Source organism: Nerophis ophidion, linkage group LG01 (genome assembly GCF_033978795.1).
Source record: "Nerophis ophidion isolate RoL-2023_Sa linkage group LG01, RoL_Noph_v1.0, whole genome shotgun sequence".
In the NCBI taxonomy this organism is placed as follows: domain Eukaryota; kingdom Metazoa; phylum Chordata; class Actinopteri; order Syngnathiformes; family Syngnathidae; genus Nerophis; species Nerophis ophidion.
In genome coordinates this window covers 69,562,329-69,586,148 of record NC_084611.1, presented here as the reverse complement: position 1 = coordinate 69,586,148, position 23,820 = coordinate 69,562,329, and the positions used below count along the sequence as shown (strand labels likewise).

At 42.5% G+C, this 23,820-nt stretch overlaps 34 non-coding genes across 34 annotated transcripts; 11 read left to right on the top strand and 23 right to left on the bottom strand.

Moving 5' to 3' along the window:
• Positions 1 to 45: 45 nt before the first annotated feature.
• trnam-cau (transfer RNA methionine (anticodon CAU)) lies at positions 46 to 117 on the bottom strand. The gene has a single exon. It is a non-coding gene; the product is annotated as a tRNA-Met (tRNA).
• A 534-nt stretch (positions 118 to 651) lies between these two features.
• trnah-gug (transfer RNA histidin (anticodon GUG)) lies at positions 652 to 725 on the bottom strand. Its single transcript has one exon. It is a non-coding gene; the product is annotated as a tRNA-His (tRNA).
• A 509-nt stretch (positions 726 to 1,234) lies between these two features.
• trnav-aac (transfer RNA valine (anticodon AAC)) lies at positions 1,235 to 1,307 on the top strand. Its single transcript has one exon. It is a non-coding gene; the product is annotated as a tRNA-Val (tRNA).
• Positions 1,308 to 2,998: 1,691 nt separating this feature from the next.
• trnan-guu (transfer RNA asparagine (anticodon GUU)) lies at positions 2,999 to 3,072 on the bottom strand. Its single transcript has one exon. It is a non-coding gene; the product is annotated as a tRNA-Asn (tRNA).
• A 221-nt stretch (positions 3,073 to 3,293) lies between these two features.
• On the bottom strand, positions 3,294 to 3,364 carry trnag-gcc (transfer RNA glycine (anticodon GCC)). The gene has a single exon. It is a non-coding gene; the product is annotated as a tRNA-Gly (tRNA).
• A 217-nt stretch (positions 3,365 to 3,581) lies between these two features.
• On the top strand, positions 3,582 to 3,654 carry trnav-aac (transfer RNA valine (anticodon AAC)). The gene has a single exon. It is a non-coding gene; the product is annotated as a tRNA-Val (tRNA).
• Positions 3,655 to 4,092: 438 nt separating this feature from the next.
• Positions 4,093 to 4,164, bottom strand: trnam-cau (transfer RNA methionine (anticodon CAU)). The gene has a single exon. It is a non-coding gene; the product is annotated as a tRNA-Met (tRNA).
• A 535-nt stretch (positions 4,165 to 4,699) lies between these two features.
• On the bottom strand, positions 4,700 to 4,773 carry trnan-guu (transfer RNA asparagine (anticodon GUU)). The gene has a single exon. It is a non-coding gene; the product is annotated as a tRNA-Asn (tRNA).
• A 509-nt stretch (positions 4,774 to 5,282) lies between these two features.
• Positions 5,283 to 5,355, top strand: trnav-cac (transfer RNA valine (anticodon CAC)). The gene has a single exon. It is a non-coding gene; the product is annotated as a tRNA-Val (tRNA).
• Positions 5,356 to 5,793: 438 nt separating this feature from the next.
• trnam-cau (transfer RNA methionine (anticodon CAU)) lies at positions 5,794 to 5,865 on the bottom strand. Its single transcript has one exon. It is a non-coding gene; the product is annotated as a tRNA-Met (tRNA).
• Positions 5,866 to 6,399: 534 nt separating this feature from the next.
• Positions 6,400 to 6,473, bottom strand: trnas-gcu (transfer RNA serine (anticodon GCU)). The gene has a single exon. It is a non-coding gene; the product is annotated as a tRNA-Ser (tRNA).
• Positions 6,474 to 6,694: 221 nt separating this feature from the next.
• On the bottom strand, positions 6,695 to 6,765 carry trnag-ccc (transfer RNA glycine (anticodon CCC)). The gene has a single exon. It is a non-coding gene; the product is annotated as a tRNA-Gly (tRNA).
• Positions 6,766 to 8,100: 1,335 nt separating this feature from the next.
• trnan-guu (transfer RNA asparagine (anticodon GUU)) lies at positions 8,101 to 8,174 on the bottom strand. The gene has a single exon. It is a non-coding gene; the product is annotated as a tRNA-Asn (tRNA).
• A 221-nt stretch (positions 8,175 to 8,395) lies between these two features.
• trnag-gcc (transfer RNA glycine (anticodon GCC)) lies at positions 8,396 to 8,466 on the bottom strand. Its single transcript has one exon. It is a non-coding gene; the product is annotated as a tRNA-Gly (tRNA).
• A 217-nt stretch (positions 8,467 to 8,683) lies between these two features.
• trnav-cac (transfer RNA valine (anticodon CAC)) lies at positions 8,684 to 8,756 on the top strand. Its single transcript has one exon. It is a non-coding gene; the product is annotated as a tRNA-Val (tRNA).
• A 1,044-nt stretch (positions 8,757 to 9,800) lies between these two features.
• Positions 9,801 to 9,874, bottom strand: trnan-guu (transfer RNA asparagine (anticodon GUU)). Its single transcript has one exon. It is a non-coding gene; the product is annotated as a tRNA-Asn (tRNA).
• Positions 9,875 to 10,095: 221 nt separating this feature from the next.
• On the bottom strand, positions 10,096 to 10,166 carry trnag-gcc (transfer RNA glycine (anticodon GCC)). Its single transcript has one exon. It is a non-coding gene; the product is annotated as a tRNA-Gly (tRNA).
• A 1,627-nt stretch (positions 10,167 to 11,793) lies between these two features.
• On the bottom strand, positions 11,794 to 11,864 carry trnag-ccc (transfer RNA glycine (anticodon CCC)). The gene has a single exon. It is a non-coding gene; the product is annotated as a tRNA-Gly (tRNA).
• Positions 11,865 to 12,081: 217 nt separating this feature from the next.
• Positions 12,082 to 12,154, top strand: trnav-aac (transfer RNA valine (anticodon AAC)). Its single transcript has one exon. It is a non-coding gene; the product is annotated as a tRNA-Val (tRNA).
• A 1,337-nt stretch (positions 12,155 to 13,491) lies between these two features.
• On the bottom strand, positions 13,492 to 13,562 carry trnag-ccc (transfer RNA glycine (anticodon CCC)). The gene has a single exon. It is a non-coding gene; the product is annotated as a tRNA-Gly (tRNA).
• Positions 13,563 to 13,779: 217 nt separating this feature from the next.
• trnav-aac (transfer RNA valine (anticodon AAC)) lies at positions 13,780 to 13,852 on the top strand. The gene has a single exon. It is a non-coding gene; the product is annotated as a tRNA-Val (tRNA).
• A 1,339-nt stretch (positions 13,853 to 15,191) lies between these two features.
• Positions 15,192 to 15,262, bottom strand: trnag-gcc (transfer RNA glycine (anticodon GCC)). Its single transcript has one exon. It is a non-coding gene; the product is annotated as a tRNA-Gly (tRNA).
• A 217-nt stretch (positions 15,263 to 15,479) lies between these two features.
• Positions 15,480 to 15,552, top strand: trnav-cac (transfer RNA valine (anticodon CAC)). Its single transcript has one exon. It is a non-coding gene; the product is annotated as a tRNA-Val (tRNA).
• Positions 15,553 to 16,596: 1,044 nt separating this feature from the next.
• trnaq-cug (transfer RNA glutamine (anticodon CUG)) lies at positions 16,597 to 16,670 on the bottom strand. Its single transcript has one exon. It is a non-coding gene; the product is annotated as a tRNA-Gln (tRNA).
• A 221-nt stretch (positions 16,671 to 16,891) lies between these two features.
• trnag-gcc (transfer RNA glycine (anticodon GCC)) lies at positions 16,892 to 16,962 on the bottom strand. Its single transcript has one exon. It is a non-coding gene; the product is annotated as a tRNA-Gly (tRNA).
• Positions 16,963 to 17,179: 217 nt separating this feature from the next.
• Positions 17,180 to 17,252, top strand: trnav-aac (transfer RNA valine (anticodon AAC)). Its single transcript has one exon. It is a non-coding gene; the product is annotated as a tRNA-Val (tRNA).
• Positions 17,253 to 18,589: 1,337 nt separating this feature from the next.
• On the bottom strand, positions 18,590 to 18,660 carry trnag-gcc (transfer RNA glycine (anticodon GCC)). Its single transcript has one exon. It is a non-coding gene; the product is annotated as a tRNA-Gly (tRNA).
• A 217-nt stretch (positions 18,661 to 18,877) lies between these two features.
• On the top strand, positions 18,878 to 18,950 carry trnav-cac (transfer RNA valine (anticodon CAC)). Its single transcript has one exon. It is a non-coding gene; the product is annotated as a tRNA-Val (tRNA).
• A 1,043-nt stretch (positions 18,951 to 19,993) lies between these two features.
• Positions 19,994 to 20,067, bottom strand: trnaq-cug (transfer RNA glutamine (anticodon CUG)). Its single transcript has one exon. It is a non-coding gene; the product is annotated as a tRNA-Gln (tRNA).
• A 221-nt stretch (positions 20,068 to 20,288) lies between these two features.
• On the bottom strand, positions 20,289 to 20,359 carry trnag-gcc (transfer RNA glycine (anticodon GCC)). The gene has a single exon. It is a non-coding gene; the product is annotated as a tRNA-Gly (tRNA).
• A 217-nt stretch (positions 20,360 to 20,576) lies between these two features.
• trnav-cac (transfer RNA valine (anticodon CAC)) lies at positions 20,577 to 20,649 on the top strand. Its single transcript has one exon. It is a non-coding gene; the product is annotated as a tRNA-Val (tRNA).
• A 1,045-nt stretch (positions 20,650 to 21,694) lies between these two features.
• trnaq-cug (transfer RNA glutamine (anticodon CUG)) lies at positions 21,695 to 21,768 on the bottom strand. The gene has a single exon. It is a non-coding gene; the product is annotated as a tRNA-Gln (tRNA).
• A 509-nt stretch (positions 21,769 to 22,277) lies between these two features.
• On the top strand, positions 22,278 to 22,350 carry trnav-aac (transfer RNA valine (anticodon AAC)). Its single transcript has one exon. It is a non-coding gene; the product is annotated as a tRNA-Val (tRNA).
• Positions 22,351 to 23,687: 1,337 nt separating this feature from the next.
• On the bottom strand, positions 23,688 to 23,758 carry trnag-gcc (transfer RNA glycine (anticodon GCC)). Its single transcript has one exon. It is a non-coding gene; the product is annotated as a tRNA-Gly (tRNA).
• Between the last annotated feature and the right edge of the window lie 62 nt (positions 23,759 to 23,820).

Sequence of the window (23,820 nt, the reverse complement as noted above, 5' to 3'; positions counted from 1 at the left end):
TTTCAATACAAGAATCAGTCAAAGATTCACCTGAAACCTAAACCTTAGCAGAGGATGGTTTCGATCCATCGACCTCTGGGTTATGGGCCCAGCACGCTCCCGCTGCGCCACTCTGCTGTCTTAAACCTAATAGGGCTTAGTCTTGTTAGTATCCAGACAAACTACTAGTAACAAAGTGATTTGGAACCCAACTGAAGTCATGTTTATTTCTGAGTGCTGGTTTTGTCCACATTTGAAATGGCATTTCTTATTACGAAATTGTAGTAAACATCAAAATCTGTGGATCCATTGGGATTTCATTCAAAACAAATAGAAGTTAGGCCCACATTCACGTGGTTTAGGAAAAAACTGAGAAAGTGATACAGAAAAAACACCAAGACACTGACAGGATTTCAGCCAAACATCTTCCGTTTAACAAACAGGCATCTTGACTGACAGCTACAGCGCCTGGAACATCATGGATTTCAACTTGATGCCTATAACCCTATACCCAACGTATAGCCAATTTGAGGGGAGAGCATTGATTATCAGTATTTTAAACAAGCACGGTTGCAAACGTGGCACACGTTTTATCTCAAAACAATTGTATCAATATAGAGAAGCACACGGGTTGTACAAGAAAACCCTCAAACTGTGCCCGTGACAAAGTGTCGTCCCTGGGTGGGCTTGAACCACCATCCTCTCAGTTCACAGCCGAGCGCGCTGACCAATTGCGCCACAGAGACTGACTTCTAAACTTGATTCATTACTCCCCCAATTATTAGAGAATCTCTTGTTACGATGGCCCAATGTCATTGTCTTTGGATGGGAGTAACTTGGAGTACTCCACTTCAGTCTCCGGTGAGTCCAATATGCCTTCTGAGTGGAATGCCTGTGTCTTGCGGTTGTCACAAACATTGCTTTTGTCCCTTATGAATATTATTTAAAATCTAAATAAAGCAACAGATGCATTGGCTGGGAATCGGACCCGGGTCTCCGGCATGGCAAGCGAGAATTCTTCCACTAAAACACCAATGCCTGCATAACAACGTTTGTTCATGAACTCGGTTAAGAGGAAGAGCGTTTGAAATGCTACGAAGTGGAACACATTCTACGTGCACAAGGGATATAACAACATCCACAAAAGGCAAGAAATGCAATGCAGTTAATAACAGCAATGAAACTTGCGAGCCACATGTTTTCCATTGGCCGAATATCAACTTGTAAGTCTTGACAAAGGTGAGTTCTTGCAGCAGTTTCCATGGTGTAGTGGTTATCACATTCGCCTAACACGCGAAAGGTCCCCTGTTTGAAACAGGGTGGAAACAAGTCTTTTTTTGACTTTACTTCTTACCTTTATACATAAACCGGGAAATAAATAATAGCAAGGTCCTGTGTTTTTATCATGAAGTAGTTTGCAACATACCTGATCAGCTCATGTTCAGCTGAGCACACACAACACCAAATTTAGAGGGTTCTCATATAAGCAGACCTCAGGTTTCAACATCATGAATGCTGGGTTCCATGAGAATGTCATGCACAAACCAGTGAAATTTGTCATTCATTCAAGTCACTGTATTCTCCGGGCGTTGGATGGATTGTAACTGTACTGTTGAGATTGACTTATAAGATGTTTAAACTCTCACCTTAGCAGGAATCATAAATGTAATTCCCAAAGAGTTAGAGAAGACAGCTGTGGGTTGAATGGGTGTTGGCCTTTGTTTCAATACACGAATCAGTCAAAGATTCACCTGAAACCTAAACCTTAGCAGAGAATGGTTTCGATCCATCGACCTCTGGGTTATGGGCCCAGCACGCTCCCGCTGAGCCACTCTGCTGTCTTAAGCCTAAAAGGGCTTACTCTGGTTAGTATCCAGACAAACTACTAGTAACAAAGTGATTTGGAACCCAACTGAAGTCGTGTTTATTTCTGAGTGCTGGTTTTGTCCACATTTAAAATGGCATTTCTTATTAAGAAATTGTAGTCAACATCAAACTCTGTGGATCCATTGGGATTTCATTCAAAACGAATAGAAGTTAGGCCCACATTCACGTGGTTTGAAAACAAACTGAGAAAGTGATACAGAAAAAACACCAAGACACTGACAGGATTTCAGCCAAACATCTCCCGTTTAACAAACAGGCATCTTGACTGACAGCTACAGCGCCTGGAACATCATGGATTTCAACTTGATGCCTATAACCCAATCTCAATAGTACAGTTAAAATCCATCCAACGCCTGGAGAATACAGTGACTTGAATGAATGACAGATTTCACTGGTTTGTGCATGACATTCTCATGGAACCCAGCATTCATGATGTTGAAGCCTGAGGTCTGCCTATATGAGAACCCTCTAAATTTGGTGTTGTGTGTGCTCAGCTGAACATGAGCTGATCAGGTATGTTGCAAACTACTTCATGATAAAAACACAGGACCTTGCTATTATTTATGGGCCCAGCACGCTCCCGCTGCGCCACTCTGCTGTCTTAAACCTAATAGGGCTTACTCTGGTTAGTATCCAGACAAACTACTAGTAACAAAGTGATTTGGAACCCAACTGAAGTCATGTTTATTTCTGAGTGCTGGTTTTGTCCACATTTAAAATGGCATTTCTTATTAAGAAATTGTAGTAAACATCAAACTCTGTGGATCCATTGGGATTTCATTCAAAACGAATAGAAGTTAGGCCCACATTCACGTGGTTTAGGAAAAAACTGAGAAAGTGATACAGAAAAAACACCAAGACACTGACAGGATTTCAGCCAAACATCTCCCGTTTAACAAACAGGCGTCTTGACTGACAGCTACAGCGCCTGGAACATCATGGATTTCAACTTGATGCCTACAACCCTTTACTCAACGTATAGCCAATTTGAGGGGAGAGCATTGATTATTAGTATTTTAAACAGGCACGGTTGCAAACGTGGCACACGTTTTATCTCAAAACAATTGTGCCAATTTAGAGAAGCACACGGGTTGTACAAGAAAACCCTCAAACTGTGCACGTGACAAAGTGTCGTCCCTGGGTGGGCTTGAACCACCATCCTCTCAGTTAACAGCCGAGCGCGCTGACCAATTGCGCCACAGAGACTGACTTCTAAACTTGATTCATTACTCCCCCAATTATTTGAGAATCTCTTGTTACGATTGCCCAATGTCATTGTCTTTGGATGGGAGTAACTTGGAGTACTCCACTTCAGTCTCCGGTGAGTCCAATATGCCTTCTGAGTGGAATGCCTGTGTCTTGCGGTTGTCACAAACATTGCTTTTGTCCCTTATGAATATTATTTAAAATCTAAATAAAGCAACAGATGCATTGGCTGGGAATCGGACCCGGGTCTCCCGCATGGCAAGCGAGAATTCTTCCACTGAACCACCAATGCCTGCATAACAACGTTTGTTCATGAACTCGGTTAAGAGGAAGAGCGTTTGAAATGCTACGAAGTGGAACACATTCTACGTGCACAAGGGATATAACAACATCCACAAAAGGCAAGAAATGCAATGCAGTTAATAACAGCAATGAGACTTGCGAGCCACATGTTTTCCATCGGCCGAATATCAACTTGTAAGTCTTGACAAAGGTGAGTTCTTGCAGCAGTTTCCATGGTGTAGTGGTTATCACATTCGCCTAACACGCGAAAGGTCCCCTGTTCGAAACAGGGTGGAAACAAGCCTTTTATTGACTTTACTTCTTACGTTTATACATAAACCGGGAAATAAATAATAGCAAGGTCCTGTGTTTTTATCATGAAGTAGTTTGCAACATACCTGATCAGCTCATGTTCAGCTGAGCACACACAACACCAAATTTAGAGGGTTCTCATATAGGCAGACCTCAGGGTTCAACATCATGAATGCTGGGTTCCATGAGAATGTCATGCACAAACCAGTGAAATCTGTCATTCATTCAAGTCACTGTATTCTCCTGGCGTTGGATGGATTGTAACTGTACTATTGAGATTGACTTATAAGATGTTTAAACTCTCACCTTAGCAGGAATCATAAATGTAATTCCCAAAGAGTTAGAGAAGACAGCTGTGGGCTGAATGGGTGTTGGCCTTTGTTTCAATACAAGAATCAGTCAAAGATTCACCTGAAACCTAAACCTTAGCAGAGGATGGTTTCGATCCATCGACCTCTGGGTTATGGGCCCAGCACGCTCCCGCTGCGCCACTCTGCTGTCTTAAACCTAATAGGGCTTAGTCTGGTTAGTATCCAGACAAACTACTAGTAACAAAGTGATTTGGAACCCAACTGAAGTCATGTTTATTTCTGAGTGCTGGTTTTGTCCACATTTAAAATGGCAGTTCTTATTAAGAAATTGTAGTAAACATCAAACTCTGTGGATCCATTGGGATTTCATTCAAAACGAATAGAAGTTAGGCCCACATTCACGTGGTTTAGGAAAAAAACTGAGAAAGTGATACAGAAAAAACACCAAGACACTGACAGGATTTCAGCCAAACATCTCCCGTTTAACAAACAGGCATCTTGACTGACAGCTACAGCGCATGGAACATCATGGATTTCAACTTGATGCCTATAACAATATACTCAACGTATTGCCAATTTGAGGGGAGAGCATTGATTATCAGTATTTTAAACAGGCACGGTTGCAAACGTGGCACACGTTTTATCTCAAATCAATTGTGCCAATTTAGAGAAGCACACGTGTTGTACAAGAAAACCCTCAAACTGTGCTCGTGACAAAGTGTCGTCCTTGGGTGGGCTTGAACCACCATCCTCTCAGTTAACAGCCGAGCGCGCTGACCAATTGCGCCACAGAGACTGACATCTAAACTTGATTCATTACTCCCCCAATTATTAGAGAATCTCTTGTTACGATGGCCCAATGTCATTGTCTTTGGATGGGAGTAACTTGGAGTACTCCACTTCAGTCTCCGGTGAGTCCAATATGCCTTCTGAGTGGAATGCCTGTGTCTTGCGGTTGTCACAAACATTGCTTTTGTCCCTTATGAATATTATTTAAAATCTAAATAAAGCAACAGATGCATTGGCTGGGAATCGGACCCGGGTCTCCCGCATGGCAAGCGAGAATTCTTTCACTGAACCACCAATGCCTGCATAACAACGTTTGTTCAGGAACTCGGTTAAGAGGAAGAGCGTTTGAAATGGTACGAAGTGGAACACATTCTACGTGCACAGGGGATATAACAACATCCACAAAAGGCAAGAAATGCAATGCAGTTAATAACAGCAATGAGACTTGCGAGCCACATGTTTTCCATCGGCCGAGTATCAACTTGTAAGTCTTGACAAAGGTGAGTTCTTGCAGCAGTTTCCATGGTGTAGTGGTTATCACAATCGCCTCACACGCGAAAGGTCCCCTGTTCGAAACAGGGTGGAAACAAGCCTTTTTTTGACTTTACTTCTTACCTTTATACATAAACCGGGAAATAAATAATAGCAAGGTCCTGTGTTTTTATCATGAAGTAGTTTGCAACATACCTGATCAGCTCATGTTCAGCTGAGCACACACAACACCAAATTTAGAGGGTTCTCATATAGGCAGACCTCAGGCTTCAACATCATGATTGCTGGGTTCCATGAGAATGTCATGCACAAACCAGTGAAATCTGTCATTCATTCAAGTCACTGTATTCTCCGGGCGTTGGATGGATTGTAACTGTACTGTTGAGATTGACTTATAAGATGTTTTAACTCTCACCTTAGCAGGAATCATAAATGTAATTCCCAAAGAGTTAGAGAAGACAACTGTGGGCTGAATGGGTGTTGGCCTTTGTTTCAATACAAGAATCAGTCAAAGATTCACCTGAAACCTAAACCTTAGCAGAGGATGGTTTCGATCCATCGACCTCTGGGTTATGGGCCCAGCACGCTCCCGCTGCGCCACTCTGCTGTCTTAAACCTAATAGGGCTTACTCTGGTTAGTATCCAGACAAACTACTAGTAACAAAGTGATTTGGAACCCAACTGATGTCATGTTTATTTCTGAGTGCTGGTTTTGTCCACATTTAAAATGGCATTTCTTATTAAGAAATTGTAGTAAACATCAAACTCTGTGGATCCATTGGGATTTCATTCAAAATTAATAGAAGTTAGGCCCACATTCACGTGGTTTAGGAAAAATCTGATAAAGTGATACAGAAAAAACACCAAGACACTGACAGGATTTCAGCCAAACATCTCCCGTTTAACAAACAGGCATCTTGACTGACAGCTACAGCGCCTGGAACATCATGGATTTCAACTTGATGCCTATAACCCTATACTCAACGTATAGCCAATTTGAGGGGAGAGCATTGATTATCAGTATTTTAAACAAGCACGGTTGCAAACGTGGCACACGTTTTATCTCAAAACAATTGTGCCAATTTAGAGAAGCACACGTTTTGTACAAGAAAACCCTCAAACTGTGCTCGTGGCAAAGTGTCGTCCCTGAATGGGCTTGAACCACCATCCTCTCAGTTAGCAGCCGAGCGCGCTGACCAATTGCGCCACAGAGACTGACTTCTAAACTTGATTCATTACCCCCCCAATTATTAGAAAATCTCTTGTTACGATGGCCCAATGTCATTGTCTTTGGATGGGAGTAACTTGGAGTACTCCACTTCAGTCTTCGGTGAGTCCAATATGCCTTCTGAGTGGAATCCCTGTGTCTTGCGGTTGTCACAAAAATCGCTTTTGTCCCTTATGAATATTATTTAAAATCTAAAAAAAGCAACAGATGCATTGGCCGGGAATCGGACCCGGGTCTCCCGCATGGGAAGCGAGAATTCTACCACTGAGCAACCAATGCCTGCATAACAATGTTGGTTCATGAACTCGGTTAAGAGGAAGAGCGTTTGAAATGCTATGACGTGGAACACATTCTACGTGCACAAGGGATATAACAACATCCACAAAAGGCAAGAAATGCAATGCAGCTACTAACAGCAATGAGACTTGCGAGCCACATGTTTTCCATCGGCCGAATATCAACTTGTAAGTCTTGACAAAGGTGAGCTCTTGCAGCAGTTTCCATGGTGTAGTGGTCAACACATTCGCCCCCCACGGACAGGTCCCCTGTTCGAAACACGGTGGAAACAAGCCTTTTTTTGACTTTACTTCTTACCTTTATACATAAACCGGGAAATTAATAATAGCAAGGTCCTGTGTTTTTTATCATGAAGTAGTTTGCAACATACCTGATCAGCTCATGTTCAGCTGAGCACACACAACACCAAATTTAGAGGGTTCTCATATAGGCAGACCTCAGGGTTCAACATCATGAATGCTGGGTTCCATGAGAATGTCATGCACAAACCAGTGAAATCTGTCATTCATTCAAGTCACTGTATTCTCCTGGCGTTGGATGGATTGTAACTGTACTATTGAGATTGACTTATAAGATGTTTAAACTCTCACCTTAGCAGGAATCATAAATGTAATTCCCAAAGAGTTAGAGAAGACAGCTGTGAGCTGAATGGGTGTTGGCCTTTGTTTCAATACAAGAATCAGTCAAAGATTCACCTGAAACCTAAACCTTAGCAGAGGATGGTTTCTATCCATCGACCTCTGGGTTATGGGCCCAGCACGCTCCCGCTGCGCCACTCTGCTTTCTTAAACCTAACAGGGCTTAGTCTGGTTAGTATCCAGACAAACTACTAGTAACAAAGTGATTTGGAACCCAACTGAAGTCATGTTTATTTCTGAGTGCTGGTTTTGTCCACATTTAAAATGGCATTTCTTATTAAGAAATTGTAGTAAACATCAAACTCTGTGGATCCATTGGGATTTCATTCAAAACGAATAGAAGTTAGGCCCACATTCACGTGGTTTAGGAAAAAAACTGAGAAAGTGATACAGAAAAAACACCAAGACACTGACAGGATTTCAGCCAAACATCTCCCGTTTAACAAACAGGCATCTTGACTGACAGCTATAGCGCATGGAACATCATGGATTTCAACTTGATGCCTATAACAATATACTCAACGTATTGCCAATTTGAGGGGTGAGCATTGATTATCAGTATTTTAAACAAGCACTGTTGCAAACGTGGCACACGTTTTATCTCAAATCAATTGTGCCAATTTAGAGAAGCACATGTGTTGTACAAGAAAACCCTCAAACTGTGCTCGTGACAAAGTGTCGTCCTTGGGTGGGCTTGAACCACCATCCTCTCAGTTAACAGCCGAGCGCGCTGACCAATTGCGCCGCAGAAACTGACTTTTAAATTTGATTCATTACTCCCCCAATTATCAGAAAATCTCTTGTTATGATGGCCCAATGTCATTGTCTTTGGATGGGAGTAACTTGGAGTACTCTGCTTCAGTCTTTGGTGAGTCCAATATGCCTTCTGAGTGCAATGCCTGTGTCTTGCGGTTGTCCCAAACATTGCTTTTGTCCCTTATGAATATTATTTAAAATCTAAAAAAAGCAACAGATGCATTGGCCGGGAATCGGACCCGGGTCTCCCGCATGGCAAGCGAGAATTCTTCCACTGAACCACCAATGCCTGGATAACAACGTTTGTTCATGAACTCGGTTAAGAGGAAGAGCGTTTGAAATGCTACGAAGTGGAACACATTCTACGTGCACAAGGGATATAACAACATCCACAAAAGGCAAGAAATGCAATTCAGTTAATAACAGCAATGAGACTTGCGAGCCACATGTTTTCCATCGGCCGAATATCAACTTGTAAGTCTTGACAAAGGTGGTATCTTGCAGCAGTTTCCATGGTGTAGTGGTTATCACATTCGCCTCACACGCGAAAGGTCCCCTGTTCGAAACAGGGTGGAAACAAGCCTTTTTTTGACTTTACTTCTTACCTTTATACATAAACCGGGAAATAAATAATAGCAAGGTCCTGTGTTTTTATCATGAAGTAGTTTGCAACATACCTGATCAGCTCATGTTCAGCTGAGCACACACAACACCAAATTTAGAGGGTTCTCATACAGGCAGACCTCAGGCTTCAACATCATGAATGCTGGGTTCCATGAGAATGTCATGCACAAACCAGTGAAATCTGTCATTCATTCAAGTCACTGTATTCTCCAGGCGTTGGATGGATTTTAACTGTACTATTGAGATTGACTTATAAGATGTTTAAACTCTCACCTTAGCAGGAATCATAAATGTAATTCCCAAAGAGTTAGAGAAGACAGCTGTGGGCTGAATGGGTGTTGGCCTTTGTTTCCATACAAGAATCAGTCAACGATTCACCTGAGACCTAAACCTTAGCAGACGATGGTTTCGATCCATCGACCTCTGGGTTATGGGCCCAGCACGCTCCCGCTGCGCCACTCTGCTGTCTTAAACCTAATAGGGCTTACTCTGGTTAGTATCCAGACAAACTACTAGTAACAAAGTGATTTGGAACCCAACTGAAGTCATGTTTATTTCTGAGTGCTGGTTTTGTCCACATTTAAAATGGCATTTCTTATTAAGAAATTGTAGTAAACATCAAACTCTGTGGATCCATTGGGATTTCATTCAAAACGAATAGAAGTTAGGCCCACATTCACGTGGTTTAGGAAAAAACTGAGAAAGTGATACAGAAAAAACACCAAGACACTGACAGGATTTCAGCCAAACATCTCCCGTTTAACAAACAGGCATCTTGACTGACAGCTACAGCGCCTGGAACATCATGGATTTCAACTTGATGCCTATAACCCTTTACTCAACGTATAGCCAATTTGAGGGGAGAGCATTGATTATTAGTATTTTAAACAAGCACGGTTGCAAACGTGGCACACGTTTTATCTCAAAAATATTGTGCCAATTTAGAGAAGCACACGGGTTGTACAAGAAAACCCTCAAACTGTGCTCGTGACAAAGTGTCGTCCCTGGGTGGGCTTGAACCACTATCCTCTCAGTTAACAGCCGAGCGCGCTGACCAATTGCGCCACAGAGACTGACTTCTAAACTTGAGTCATTACTCCCCCAATTATTTGAGAATCTCTTGTTACGATGGCCCAATGTCATTGTCTTTGGATGGGAGTAACTTGGAGTACTCCACTTCAGTCTCCGGTGAGTCCAATATGCCTTCTGAGTGGAATGCCTGTGTCTTGCGGTTGTCACAAACATTGCTTTTGTCCCTTATGAATATTATTTAAAATCTAAATAAAGCAACAGATGCATTGGCTGGGAATCGGACCCGGGTCTCCCGCATGGCAAGCGAGAATTCTTCCACTGAACCACCAATGCCTGCATAACAACGTTTGTTCATGAACTCGGTTAAGAGGAAGAGCGTTTGAAATGCTACGAAGTGGAACACATTCTACGTGCACAAGGGATATAACAACATCCACAAAAGGCAAGAAATGCAATGCAGTTAATAACAGCAATGAGACTTGCGAGCCACATGTTTTCCATCGGCCGAATATCAACTTGTAAGTCTTGACAAAGGTGAGTTCTTGCAGCAGTTTCCATGTTGTAGTGGTTATCACATTCGCCTAACACGCGAAAGGTCCCCTTTTCGAAACAGGGTGGAAACAAGCCTTTTTTTGACTTTACTTCTTACCTTTATACATAAACCGTGAAATAAATAATAGCAAGGTCCTGTGTTTTTATCATGAAGTAGTTTGCAACATACCTGATCAGCTCATGTTCAGCTGAGCACACACAACACCAAATTTAGAGGGTTCTCATATAAGCAGACCTCAGGCTTCAACATCATGAATGCTGGGTTCCATGAGAATGTCATGCACAAACCAGTGAAATCTGTCATTCATTCAAGTCACTGTATTCTCCAGGCGTTGGATGGATTTTAACTGAACTATTGAGATTGACTTATAAGATGTTTAAACTCTCACCTTAGCAGGAATCATAAATGTAATTCCCAAAGAGTTAGAGAAGACAGCTGTGGGCTGAATGGGTGTTGGCCTTTGTTTCAATACACGAATCAGTCAAAGATTCACCTGAAACCTAAACCTTAGCAGAGGATGGTTTCGTTCCATCGACCTTGGGGTTATGGGCCCAGCACGCTCCCGCTGAGCCACTCTGCTGTCTTAAGCCTAAAAGGGCTTACTCTGGTTAGTATCCAGACAAACTACTAGTAACAAACTGATTTGGAACCCAACTGAAGTCGTGTTTATTTCTGAATGCTGGTTTTGTCCACATTTAAAATGGCATTTCTTATTAAGAAATTGTAGTCAACATCAAACTCTGTGGATCCATTGGGATTTCATTCAAAACGAATAGAAGTTAGGCCCACATTCACGTGGTTTGAGAACAAACTGAGAAAGTGATACAGAAAAAACACCAAGACACTGACAGGATTTCAGCCAAACATCTCCCGTTTAACAAACAGGCATCTTGACTGACAGCTACAGCGCCTGGAACATCATGGATTTCAACTTGATGCCTATAACCCTATACTCAACGGATAGCCAATTTGAGGGGAGAGCATTGATTATCACTATTTTAAACAAGCACGGTTGCAAACGTGGCACACGTTTTATCTCGAAACTATTGTGCCAATTTAGAGAAGGACACGGGCTGTACAAGAAAACCCTCAAAATGTGCTCGTGGCAAAGCATCGTCCCTGGGTGGGCTTGAACAACTATCCTCTCAGTTAACAGCCGAGCACGCAGACCAATTGCGCCGCAGACTGACTTTTAAATTTGATTAATTACTCCCCCAATTATCTGAAAATCTCTTGTTACGATGGCCCAATGTCATTGTCTTTGGATGGGAGTAACTTGGAGTACTCTGCTTCAGTCTTTGGTGAGTCCAATATGCCTTCTGAGTGCAATGCCTGTGTCTTGCGGTTGTCCCAAAAATCGCTTTTGTCCCTTATGAATATTATTTAAAATCTAAAAAAAGCAACAGATGCATTGGCCGGGAATCGGACCCGGGTCTCCCGCATGGGAAGCGAGAATTCTACCACTGAACCACCAATGCCTGCATAACAACGTTTGTTCATGAACTCGGTTAAGAGGAAGAGCGTTTGAAATGCTACGACGTGGAACACATTCTACGTGCACAAGGGATATAACAACATCCACAAAAGGCAAGAAATGCAATGCAGTTAATAACAGCAATGAGACTTGCGAGCCACATGTTTTCCATCGGCCGAATATCAACTTGTAAGTCTTGACAAAGGTGAGTTCTTGAAGCAGTTTCCATGGTGTAGTGGTTATCACATTCGCCTAACACGCGAAAGGTCCCCTTTTCGAAACAGGGTGGAAACAAGCCTTTTTTTGACTTTACTTCTTACCTTTATACATAAACCGGGAAATAAATAATAGCAAGGTCCTGTGTTTTTATCATGAAGTAGTTTGCAACATACCTGATCAGCTCATGTTAAGCTGAGCACACACAACACCAAATTTAGAGGGTTCTCATATAAGCAGACCTCAGGCTTCAACATCATGAATGCTGGGTTCCATGAGAATGTCATGCACAAACCAGTGAAATCTGTCATTCATTCAAGTCACTGTATTCTCCAGGCGTTGGATGGATTTTAACTGAACTATTGAGATTGACTTATAAGATGTTCAAACTCACACCTTAGCAGGAATCATAAATGTAATTCCCAAAGAGTTAGAGAAGACAGCTGTGGGCTGAATGGGTGTTGGCCTTTGTTTCAATACACGAATCAGTCAAAGATTCACCTGAAACCTAAACCTTAGCAGAGGATGGTTTCGATCCATCGACCTTGGGGTTATGGGCCCAGCACGCTCCCGCTGAGCCACTCTGCTGTCTTAAGCCAAAAAGGGCTTACTCTGGTTAGTATCCAGACAAACTACTAGTAACAAACTGATTTGGAACCCAACTGAAGTCGTGTTTATTTCTGAATGCTGGTTTTGTCCACATTTAAAATGGCATTTCTTATTAAGAAATTGTAGTCAACATCAAACTCTGTGGATCCATTGGGATTTCATTCAAAACGAATAGAAGTTAGGCCCACATTCACGTGGTTTGAGAACAAACTGAGAAAGTGATACAGAAAAAACACCAAGACACTGACAGGATTTCAGCCAAACATCTCCCGTTTAACAAACAGGCATCTTGACTGACAGCTACAGCGCCTGGAACATCATGGATTTCAACTTGATGCCTATAACCCTATACTCAACGGATAGCCAATTTGAGGGGAGAGCATTGATTATCACTATTTTAAACAAGCACGGTTGCAAACGTGGCACACGTTTTATCTCGAAACTATTGTGCCAATTTAGAGAAGGACACGGGCTGTACAAGAAAACCCTCAAAATGTGCTCGTGGCAAAGCATCGTCCCTGGGTGGGCTTGAACAACTATCCTCTCAGTTAACAGCCGAGCACGCTGACCAATTGCGCCGCAGACTGACTTTTAAATTTGATTCATTACTCCCCCAATTATCTGAAAATCTCTTGTTACGATGGCCCAATGTCATTGTCTTTGGATGGGAGTAACTTGGAGTACTCTGCTTCAGTCTTTGGTGAGTCCAATATGCCTTCTGAGTGCAATGCCTGTGTCTTGCGGTTGTCCCAAAAATCGCTTTTGTCCCTTATGAATATTATTTAAAATCTAAAAAAAGCAACAGATACATTGGCCGGGAATCGGACCCGGGTCTCCCGCATGGGAAGCGAGAATTCTACCACTGAACCACCAATGCCTGCATAACAACGTTTGTTCATGAACTCGGTTAAGAGGAAGAGCGTTTGAAATGCTACGACGTGGAACACATTCTACGTGCACAAGGGATATAACAACATCCACAAAAGGCAAGAAATGCAATGCAGTTAATAACAGCAATGAGACTTGCGAGCCACATGTTTTCCATCGGCCGAATATCAACTTGTAAGTCTTGACAAAGGTGAGTTCTTGCAGCAGTTTCCATGGTGTAGTGGTTATCACATTCGCCTAACACGCGAAAGGTCCCCTGTTTGAAACAGGGTGGAAACAAGTCTTTTTTTGACTTTACTTCTTACCTTTATACATAAACCGGGAAATAAATAATAGCAAGGTCCTGTGTTTTTATCATGAAGTAGTTTGCAACATACCTGATCAGCTCATGTTCAGCTGAGCACACACAACACCAAATTTAGAGGGTTCTCATATAAGCAGACCTCAGGCTTCAACATCATGAATGCTGGGTTCCATGAGAATGTCATGCACAAACCAGTGAAATTTGTCATTCATTCAAGTCACTGTATTCTCCGGGCGTTGGATGGATTGTAACTGTACTGTTGAGATTGACTTATAAGATGTTTAAACTCTCACCTTAGCAGGAATCATAAATGTAATTCCCAAAGAGTTAGAGAAGACAGCTGTGGGTTGAACGGGTGTTGGCCTTTGTTTCAATACACGAATCAGTCAAAGATTCACCTGAAACCTAAACCTTAGCAGAGGATGGTTTCGATCCATCGACCTCTGGGTTATGGGCCCAGCACGCTCCCTCTGAGCCACTCTGCTGTCTTAAGCCTAAAAGGGCTTACTCTGGTTAGTATCCAGACAAACTACTAGTAACAAAGTGATTTGGAACACAACTGAAGTCGTGTTTATTTCTGAGTGCTGGTTTTGTCCACATTTAAAATGGCATTTCTTATTAAGAAATTGTAGTCAACATCAAACTCTGTGGATCCATTGGGATTTCATTCAAAACGAATAGAAGTTAGGCCCACATTCACGTGGTTTGAAAACAAACTGAGAAAGTGATACAGAAAAAACACCAAGACACTGACAGGATTTCAGCCAAACATCTCCCGTTTAACAAACAGGCATCTTGACTGACAGCTACAGCGCCTGGAACATCATGGATTTCAACTTGATGCCTATAACCCTATACTCAACGGATAGCCAATTTGAGGGGAGAGCATTGATTATCACTATTTTAAACAAGCACGGTTGCAAACGTGGCACACGTTTTATCTCGAAACTATTGTGCCAATTTAGAGAAGGACACGGGCTGTACATGAAAACCCTCAAACTGTGCTCGTGACAAAGTGTCGTCCCTGGGTGGGCTTGAACAACTATCCTCTCAGTTAACAGCCGAGCGCGCTGACCAATTGCGCCGCAGAAACTGACTTTTAAGTTTGATTCATTACTCCCACAATTATCAGAAAATCTCTTGTTACGATGGCCCAATGTCATTGTCTTTGGATGGGAGTAACTTGGAGTACTCTGCTTCAGTCTTTGGTGAGTCCAATATGCCTTCTGAGTGCAATGCCTGTGTCTTGCGGTTGTCCCAAACATTGCTTTTGTCCCTTATGAATATTATTTAAAATCTAAAAAAAGGAACAGATGCATTGGCCGGGAATCGGACCCGGGTCTCCCGCATGGCAAGCGAGAATTCTTCCACTGAACCACCAATGCCTGCATAACAACGTTTGTTCATGAACTCGGTTAAGAGGAAGAGCGTTTGAAATGCTACGAAGTGGAACACATTCTACGTGCACAAGGGATATAACAACATCCACAAAAGGCAAGAAATGCAATGCAGTTAATAACAGCAATGAGACTTGCGAGCCACATGTTTTCCATCGGCCGAATATCAACTTGTAAGTCTTGACAAAGGTGGTATCTTGCAGCAGTTTCCATGGTGTAGTGGTTATCACATTTGCCTCACACGTGAAAGGTCCCCTGTTCGAAACAGGGTGGAAACGAGCCTTTTTTTTACTTTACTTCTTACCTTTATACATAAACCGGGAAATGAATAATAGCAAGGTCCTGTGTTTTTATCATGAAGTAGTTTGCAACATACCTGATCAGCTCATGTTCAGCTGAGCACACACAACACCAAATTTAGAGGGTTCTCATATAGGCAGACCTCAGGCTTCAATATCATTAATGCTGGGTTCCGTGGAAATGTCATGCACAAACCAGTGAAATCTGTCATTCATTCAAGTCACTGTATTCTCCGGGCGTTGGATGGATTGTAACTGTACTGTTGAGATTGACTTATAAGATGTTTAAACTCTCACCTTAGCAGGAATCATAAATGTAATTCCCAAAGAGTTAGCGAAGACAGCTGTGGGCTGAATGGGTGTTGGCCTTTGTTTCAATACACGAATCAGTCAAAGATTCACCTGAAACCTAAACCTTAGCAGAGGATGGACTCGATCCATCGACCTCTGGGTTATGGGCCTAGCACGCTCCCGCTGAGCCACTCTGCTGTCTTAAGCCTAAAAGGGCTTACTCTGGTTAGTATCCAGACAAACTACTAGTAACAAAGTGATTTGGAACCCAACTGAAGTCGTGTTGATTTCTGAGTGCTGGTTTTGTCCACATTTAAAATGGCATTTCTTATTAAGAAATTGTAGTCAACATCAAACTCTGTGGATCCATTGGGATTTCATTCAAAACGAATAGAAGTTAGGCCCACATTCACGTGGTTTGAAAAAAAACTGAGAAAGTGATACAGAAAAAACACCAAGACACTGACAGGATTTCAGCCAAACATCTCCCGTTTAACAAACAGGCATCTTGACTGACAGCTACAGCGCCTGGAACATCATGGATTTCAACTTGATGCCTATAACCCTATACTCAACGGATAGCCAATTTGAGGGGAGAGCATTGATTATCAGTATTTTAAACAAGCACGGTTGCAAACGTGGCACACGTTTTATCTCAAAACAATTGTGCCAATTTAGAGAAGCACACGGGTTGTACAAGAAAACCCTCAAACTGTGCTCGTGACAAAGTGTCGTCCCTGGGTGGGCTTGAACCACCATCCTCTCAGTTCAGAGCCGAGCGCGCTGACCAATTGCGCCACAGAGACTGACTTCTAAACTTGATTCATTACTCCCCCAATTATTAGAGAATCTCTTGTTACGATGGCCCAATGTCATTGTCTTTGGATGGGAGTAACTTGGAGTACTCCACTTCAGTCTCCGGTGAGTCCAATATGCCTTCTGAGTGGAATGCCTGTGTCTTGCGGTTGTCACAAACATTGCTTTTGTCCCTTATGAATATTATTTAAAATCTAAATAAAGCAACAGATGCATTGGCTGGGAATCGGACCCGGGTCTCCCGCATGGCAAGCGAGAATTCTTCCACTGAACCACCAATGCCTGCATAACAACGTTTGTTCATGAACTCGGTTAAGAGGAAGAGCGTTTGAAATGCTACGAAGTGGAACACATTCTACGTGCACAAGGGATATAACAACATCCACAAAAGGCAAGAAATGCAATGCAGTTAATAACAGCAATGAGACTTGCGAGCCACATGTTTTCCATCGGCCGAATATCAACTTGTAAGTCTTGACAAAGGTGAGTTCTTGCAGCCGTTTCCATGGTGTAGTGGTTATCACATTCGCCTAACACGCGAAAGGTCCCCTGTTTGAAACAGGGTGGAAACAAGCCTTTTTTTGACTTTACTTCTTACCTTTATACATAAGCCGGGAAATAAATAATAGCACGGTCCTGTGTTTTTATCATGAAGTAGTTTGCAACATACCTGATCAGCTCATGTTCAGCTGAGCACACACAACACCAAATTTAGAGGGTTCTCATATAAGCAGACCTCAGGTTTCAACATCATGAATGCTGGGTTCCATGAGAATGTCATGCACAAACCAGTTAAATCTGTCATTCATTCAAGTCACTGTATTCTCCGGGCGTTGGATGGATTGTAACTGTACTGTTGAGATTGACTTATAAGATGTTTAAACTCTCACCTTAGCAGGAATCATAAATGTAATTCCCAAAGAGTTAGAGAAGACAGCTGTGGGCTGAATGGGTGTTGGCCTTTGTTTCAATACACGAATCAGTCAAAGATTCACCTGAAACCTAAACCTTAGCAGAGGATGGTTTCGATCCATCGACCTTGGGGTTATGGGCCCAGCACGCTCCCGCTGAGCCACTCTGCTGTCTTAAGCCTAAAAGGGCTTACTCTGGTTAGTATCCAGACAAACTACTAGTAACAAACTGATTTGGAACCCAACTGAAGTCGTGTTTATTTCTGAATGCTGGTTTTGTCCACATTTAAAATGGCATTTCTTATTAAGAAATTGTAGTCAACATCAAACTCTGTGGATCCATTGGGATTTCATTCAAAACGAATAGAAGTTAGGCCCACATTCACGTGGTTTGAGAACAAACTGAGAAAGTGATACAGAAAAAACACCAAGACACTGACAGGATTTCAGCCAAACATCTCCCGTTTAACAAACAGGCATCTTGACTGACAGCTACAGCGCCTGGAACATCATGGATTTCAACTTGATGCCTATAACCCTATACTCAACGGTTAGCCAATTTGAGGGGAGAGCATTGATTATCACTATTTTAAACAAGCACGGTTGCAAACGTGGCACACGTTTTATCTCGAAACTATTGTGCCAATTTAGAGAAGGACACGGGCTCTACAAGAAAACCCTCAAAATGTGCTCATGGCAAAGCATCGTCCCTGGGTGGGCTTGAACAACTATCCTCTCAGTTAACAGCCGAGCACGCTGACCAATTGCGCCGCAGACTGACTTTTAAATTTGATTCATTACTCCCCCAATTATCAGAAAATCTCTTGTTACGATGGCCCAATGTCATTGTCTTTGGATGGGAGTAACTTGGAGTACTCTGCTTCAGTCTTTGGTGAGTCCAATATACCTTCTGAGTGCAATGCCTGTGTCTTGCGGTTGTCCCAAACATTGCTTTTGTCCCTTATGAATATTATTTAAAATCTAAAAAAAGGAACAGATGCATTGGCCGGGAATCGGACCCGGGTCTCCCGCATGGCAAGCGAGAATTCTTCCACTGAACCACCAATGCCTGCATAACAACGTTTGTTCATGAACTCGGTTAAGAGGAAGAGCGTTTGAAATGCTACGAAGTGGAACACATTCTACGTGCACAAGGGATATAACAACATCCACAAAAGGCAAGAAATGCAATGCAGTTAATAACAGCAATGAGACTTGCGAGCCACATGTTTTCCATCGGCAGAATATCAACTTGTAAGTCTTGACAAAGGTGGTATCTTGCAGCAGTTTCCATGGTGTAGTGGTTATCACATTCGCCTCACACGCGAAAGGTCCCCTGTTCGAAACAGGGTGGAAACGAGCCTTTTTTTTACTTTACTTCTTACCTTTATACATAAACCGGGAAATGAATAATAGCAAGGTCCTGTGTTTTTATCATGAAGTAGTTTGCAACATACCTGATCAGCTCATGTTCAGCTGAGCACACACAACACCAAATTTAGAGGGTTCTCATATAAGCAGACTCAGGCTTCAACATCATGAATGCTGGGTTCCGTGGAAATGTCATGCACAAACCAGTGAAATCTGTCATTCATTCAAGTCACTGTATTCTCCGGGTGTTGGATGGATTGTAACTGTACTGTTGAGATTGACTTATAAGATGTTTAAACTCTCACCTTAGCAGGAATCATAAATGTAATTCCCAAAGAGTTAGAGAAGACAGCTGTGGGTTGAATGGGTGTTGGCCTTTGTTTCAATACACGAATCAGTCAAAGATTCACCTGAAACCTAAACCTTAGCAGATGATGGTTTCGATCCATCGACCTCTGGGTTATGGGCCCAGCACGCTGCCGCTGAGCCACTCTGCTGTCTTAAGCCGAAAAGTGCTTACTCTGGTTAGTATCCAGACAAACTACTAGTAACAAACTGATTTGGAACCCAACTGAAGTCGTGTTTACTTCTGAGTGCTGGTTTTGTCCACATTTAAAATGGCATTTCTTATTAAGAAATTGTAGTCAACATCAAACTCTGTGGATCCATTGGGATTTCATTCAAAACGAATAGAAGTTAGGCCCACATTCACGTGGTTTGAAAAAAAACTGAGAAAGTGATACAGAAAAAACACCAAGACACTGACAGGATTTCAGCCAAACATCTCCCGTTTAACAAACAGGCATCTTGACTGACAGCTACAGCGCCTGGAACATCATGGATTTCAACTTGATGCCTATAACCCTATACTCAACGGATAGCCAATTTGAGGGGAGAGCATTGATTATCAGTATTTTAAACAAGCACGGTTGCAAACGTGGCACACGTTTTATCTCAAAACAATTGTGCCAATTTAGAGAAGCACACGGGTTGTACAAGAAAACCCTCAAACTGTGCTCGTGACAAAGTGTCGTCCCTGGGTGGGCTTGAACCACCATCCTCTCAGTTCAGAGCCGAGCGCGCTGACCAATTGCGCCACAGAGACTGACTTCTAAACTTGATTCATTACTCCCCCAATTATTAGAGAATCTCTTGTTACGATGGCCCAATGTCATTGTCTTTGGATGGGAGTAACTTGGAGTACTCCACTTCAGTCTCCGGTGAGTCCAATATGCCTTCTGAGTGGAATGCCTGTGTCTTGCGGTTGTCCCAAAAATCGCTTTTGTCCCTTATGAATATTATTTAAAATCTAAAAAAAGCAACAGATGCATTGGCCGGGAATCGGACCCGGGGCTCCCGCATGGCAAGCGAGAATTCTTCCACTGAACCACCAATGCCTGCATAACAACGTTTGTTCATGAACTCAGTTAAGAGGAAGAGCGTTTGAAATGCTACGAAGTGGAACACATTCTACGTGCACAAGGGATATAACAACATCCACAAAAGGCAAGAAATGCAATGCAGTTAATAACAGCAATGAGACTTGCGAGCCACATGTTTTCCATCGGCCGAATATCAACTTGTAAATCTTGACAAAGGTGGTATCTTGCAGCAGTTTCCATGGTGTAGTGGTTATCACATTCGCCTCACACGCGAAAGGTCCCCTGTTCGAAACAGGGTGGAAACAAGCCTTTTTTTGACTTTACTTCTTACCTTTATACATAAACCGGGAAATAGATAATAGCAAGGTCCTGTGTTTTTATCATGAAGTAGTTTGCAACATACCTGATCAGCTCATGTTCAGCTGAGCACACACAACACCAAATTTAGAGGGTTCCCATATAGGCAGACCTCAGGCTTCAACATCATGAATCCTGGGTTCCATGAGAATGTCATGCACAAACCAGTGAAATCTGTCATTCATTCAAGTCACTGTATTCTCTAGGCGTTGGATGGATTTTAACTGTACTATTGAGATTGACTTATAAGATGTTTAAACTCTCACCTTAGCAGGAATCATAAATGTAATTCCCAAAGAGTTAGAGAAGACAGCTGTGGGCTGAATGGGTGTTGGCCCTTTGTTTCCATACAAGAATCAGTCAACGATTCACCTGAAACCTAAACCTTAGCAGACGATGGTTTCGATCCATCGACCTCTGGGTTATGGGCCCAGCACGCTCCCGCTGCGCCACTCTGCTGTCTTAAACCTAATAGGGCTTACTCTGGTTAGTATCCAGACAAACTACTAGTAACAAAGTGATTTGGAACCCAACTGAAGTCATGTTTATTTCTGAGTGCTGGTTTTGTCCACATTTAAAATGGCATTTCTTATTAAGAAATTGTAGTCAACATCAAACTCTGTGGATCCATTGGGATTTCATTCAAAACGAATAGAAGTTAGGCCCACATTCACGTGGTTTAGGAAAAAACTGAGAAAGTGATACAGAAAAAACACCAAGACACTGACAGGATTTCAGCCAAACATCTCCCGTTTAACAAACAGGCATCTTGACTGACAGCTACAGCGCCTGGAACATCATGGATTTCAACTTGATGCCTATAACCCTATACTCAACGTATAGCCAATTTGAGGGGAGAGCATTGATTATCAGTATTTTAAACAAGCACGGTTGCAAACGTGGCACACGTTTTATCTCCAAAAAATTGTGCCAATTTAGAGAAGCACACGGGTTGTACAAGAAAACCATCAAACTGTGCTTGTTAAAAAGTGTCGTCCCTGGGTGGGCTTGAACCACCATCCTCTCAGTTCAGAGCCGAGCGCGCTGACCAATTGTGCCACAGAGACTGACTTCTAAACTTGATTCATTACTCCCCCAATTATTAGAGAATCTCTTGTTACGATGGCCCAATGTCATTGTCTTTGGATGGGAGTAACTTGGAGTACTCCACTTCAGTCTCCGGTGAGTCCAATATGCCTTCTGAGTGGAATGCCTGTGTCTTGCGGTTGTCACAAACATTGCTTTTGTCAATTATGAATATTATTTAAAATCTAAATAAAGCAACAGATGCATTGGCTGGGAATCGGACCCGGGTCTCCCGCATGGCAAGCGAGAATTCTTCCACTGAAGCACCAATGCCTGCATAACAACGTTTGTTCATGAACTCGGTTAAGAGGAAGAGCGTTTGAAATGCTACGAAGTGGAACACATTCTACGTGCACAAGGGATATAACAACATCCACAAAAGGCAAGAAATGCAATGCAGTTAATTACAGCAATGAGACTTGCGAGCCACATGTTTTCCATCGGCCGAATATCAACTTGTAAGTCTTGACAAAGGTGAGTTCTTGCAGCAGTTTCCATGGTGTAGTGGTTATCACATTCGCCTAACACGCGAAAGGTCCCCTGTTCGAAACAGGGTGGAAACAAGCCTTTTTTTGACTTTACTTCTTACCTTTATACATAAACCGGGAAATAAATAATAGCAAGGTCCTGTGTTTTTATCATGAAGTAGTTTGCAACATACCTGATCAGCTCATGTTCAGCTGAGCACACACAACACCAAATTTAGAGGGTTCTCATATAGGCAGACCTCAAGCTTCAAGATCATGAATGCTGGGTTCCGTGGAAATGTCATGCACAAACCAGTGAAATCTGTCATTCATTCAAGTCACTGTATTCTCCGGGCGTTGGATGGATTGTAACTGTACTGTTGAGATTGACTTATAAGATGTTTAAACTCTCACCTTAGCAGGAATCATAAATGTAATTCCCAAAGAGTTAGAGAAGACAGCTGTGGGCTGAATGGGTGTTCGCCTTTATTTCAAAACACGAATCAGTCAATGATTCACCTGAAACCTAAAACTTAGCAGAGGATGGTTTCGATCCATCGACCTCTGGGTTATGGGCCCAGCACGCTCCCGCTGCGCCACTCTGCTGTCTTAAGCCTATAAGGGCTTACTCTGGTTAGTATCCAGACAAACTACTAGTAACAAACTAATTTGGAACCCAACTGAAGTCGTGTTTATTTCTGAATGCTGGGTTTGTCCACATTTAAAATGGCATTTCTTATTAAGAAATTGTAGTCAACATCAAACTCTGTGGATCCATTGGGATTTCATTCAAAACGAATAGAAGTTAGGCCCACATTCACGTGGTTTGAGAACAAACTGAGAATGTGATACAGAAAAAACACCAAGACACTGACAGGATTTCAGCCAAACATCTCCCGTTTAACAAACAGGCATCTTGACTGACAGCTACAGCGCCTGGAACATCATTGATTTCAACTTGATGCCTATAACCCTATACTCAACGGATCGCCAATTTGAGGGGAGAGCATTGATTATCACTATTTTAAACAAGCACGGTTGCAAACGTGGCACACGTTTTATCTCGAAACTATTGTGCCAATTTAGAGAAGGACACGGGCTGTACAAGAAAACCCTCAAAATGTGCTCGTGGCAAAGCATCGTCCCTGGGTGGGCTTGAACAACTATCCTCTCAGTTAACAGCCGAGCGCGCTGACCAATTGCGCCGCAGACTGACTTTTTAATTTGATTCATTACTCCCCCAATTATCAGAAAATCTCTTGTTACGATGGCCCAATGTCATTGTCTTTGGATGGGAGTAACTTGGAGTACTCTGCTTCAGTCTTTGGTGAGTCCAATATGCCTTCTGAGTGCAATGCCTGTGTCTTGCGGTTGTCCCAAACATTGCTTTTGTCCTTTATGAATATTATTTAAAATCTAAAAAAGGCAACAGATGCATTGGCCGGGAATCGGACCCGGGTCTCCCGCATGGCAAGCGAGAATTCTTCCACCGAACCACCAATGCCTGCATAAAAACATTTGTTCATGAACTCGGTTAAGAGGAAGAGCGTTTGAAATGCTACGAAG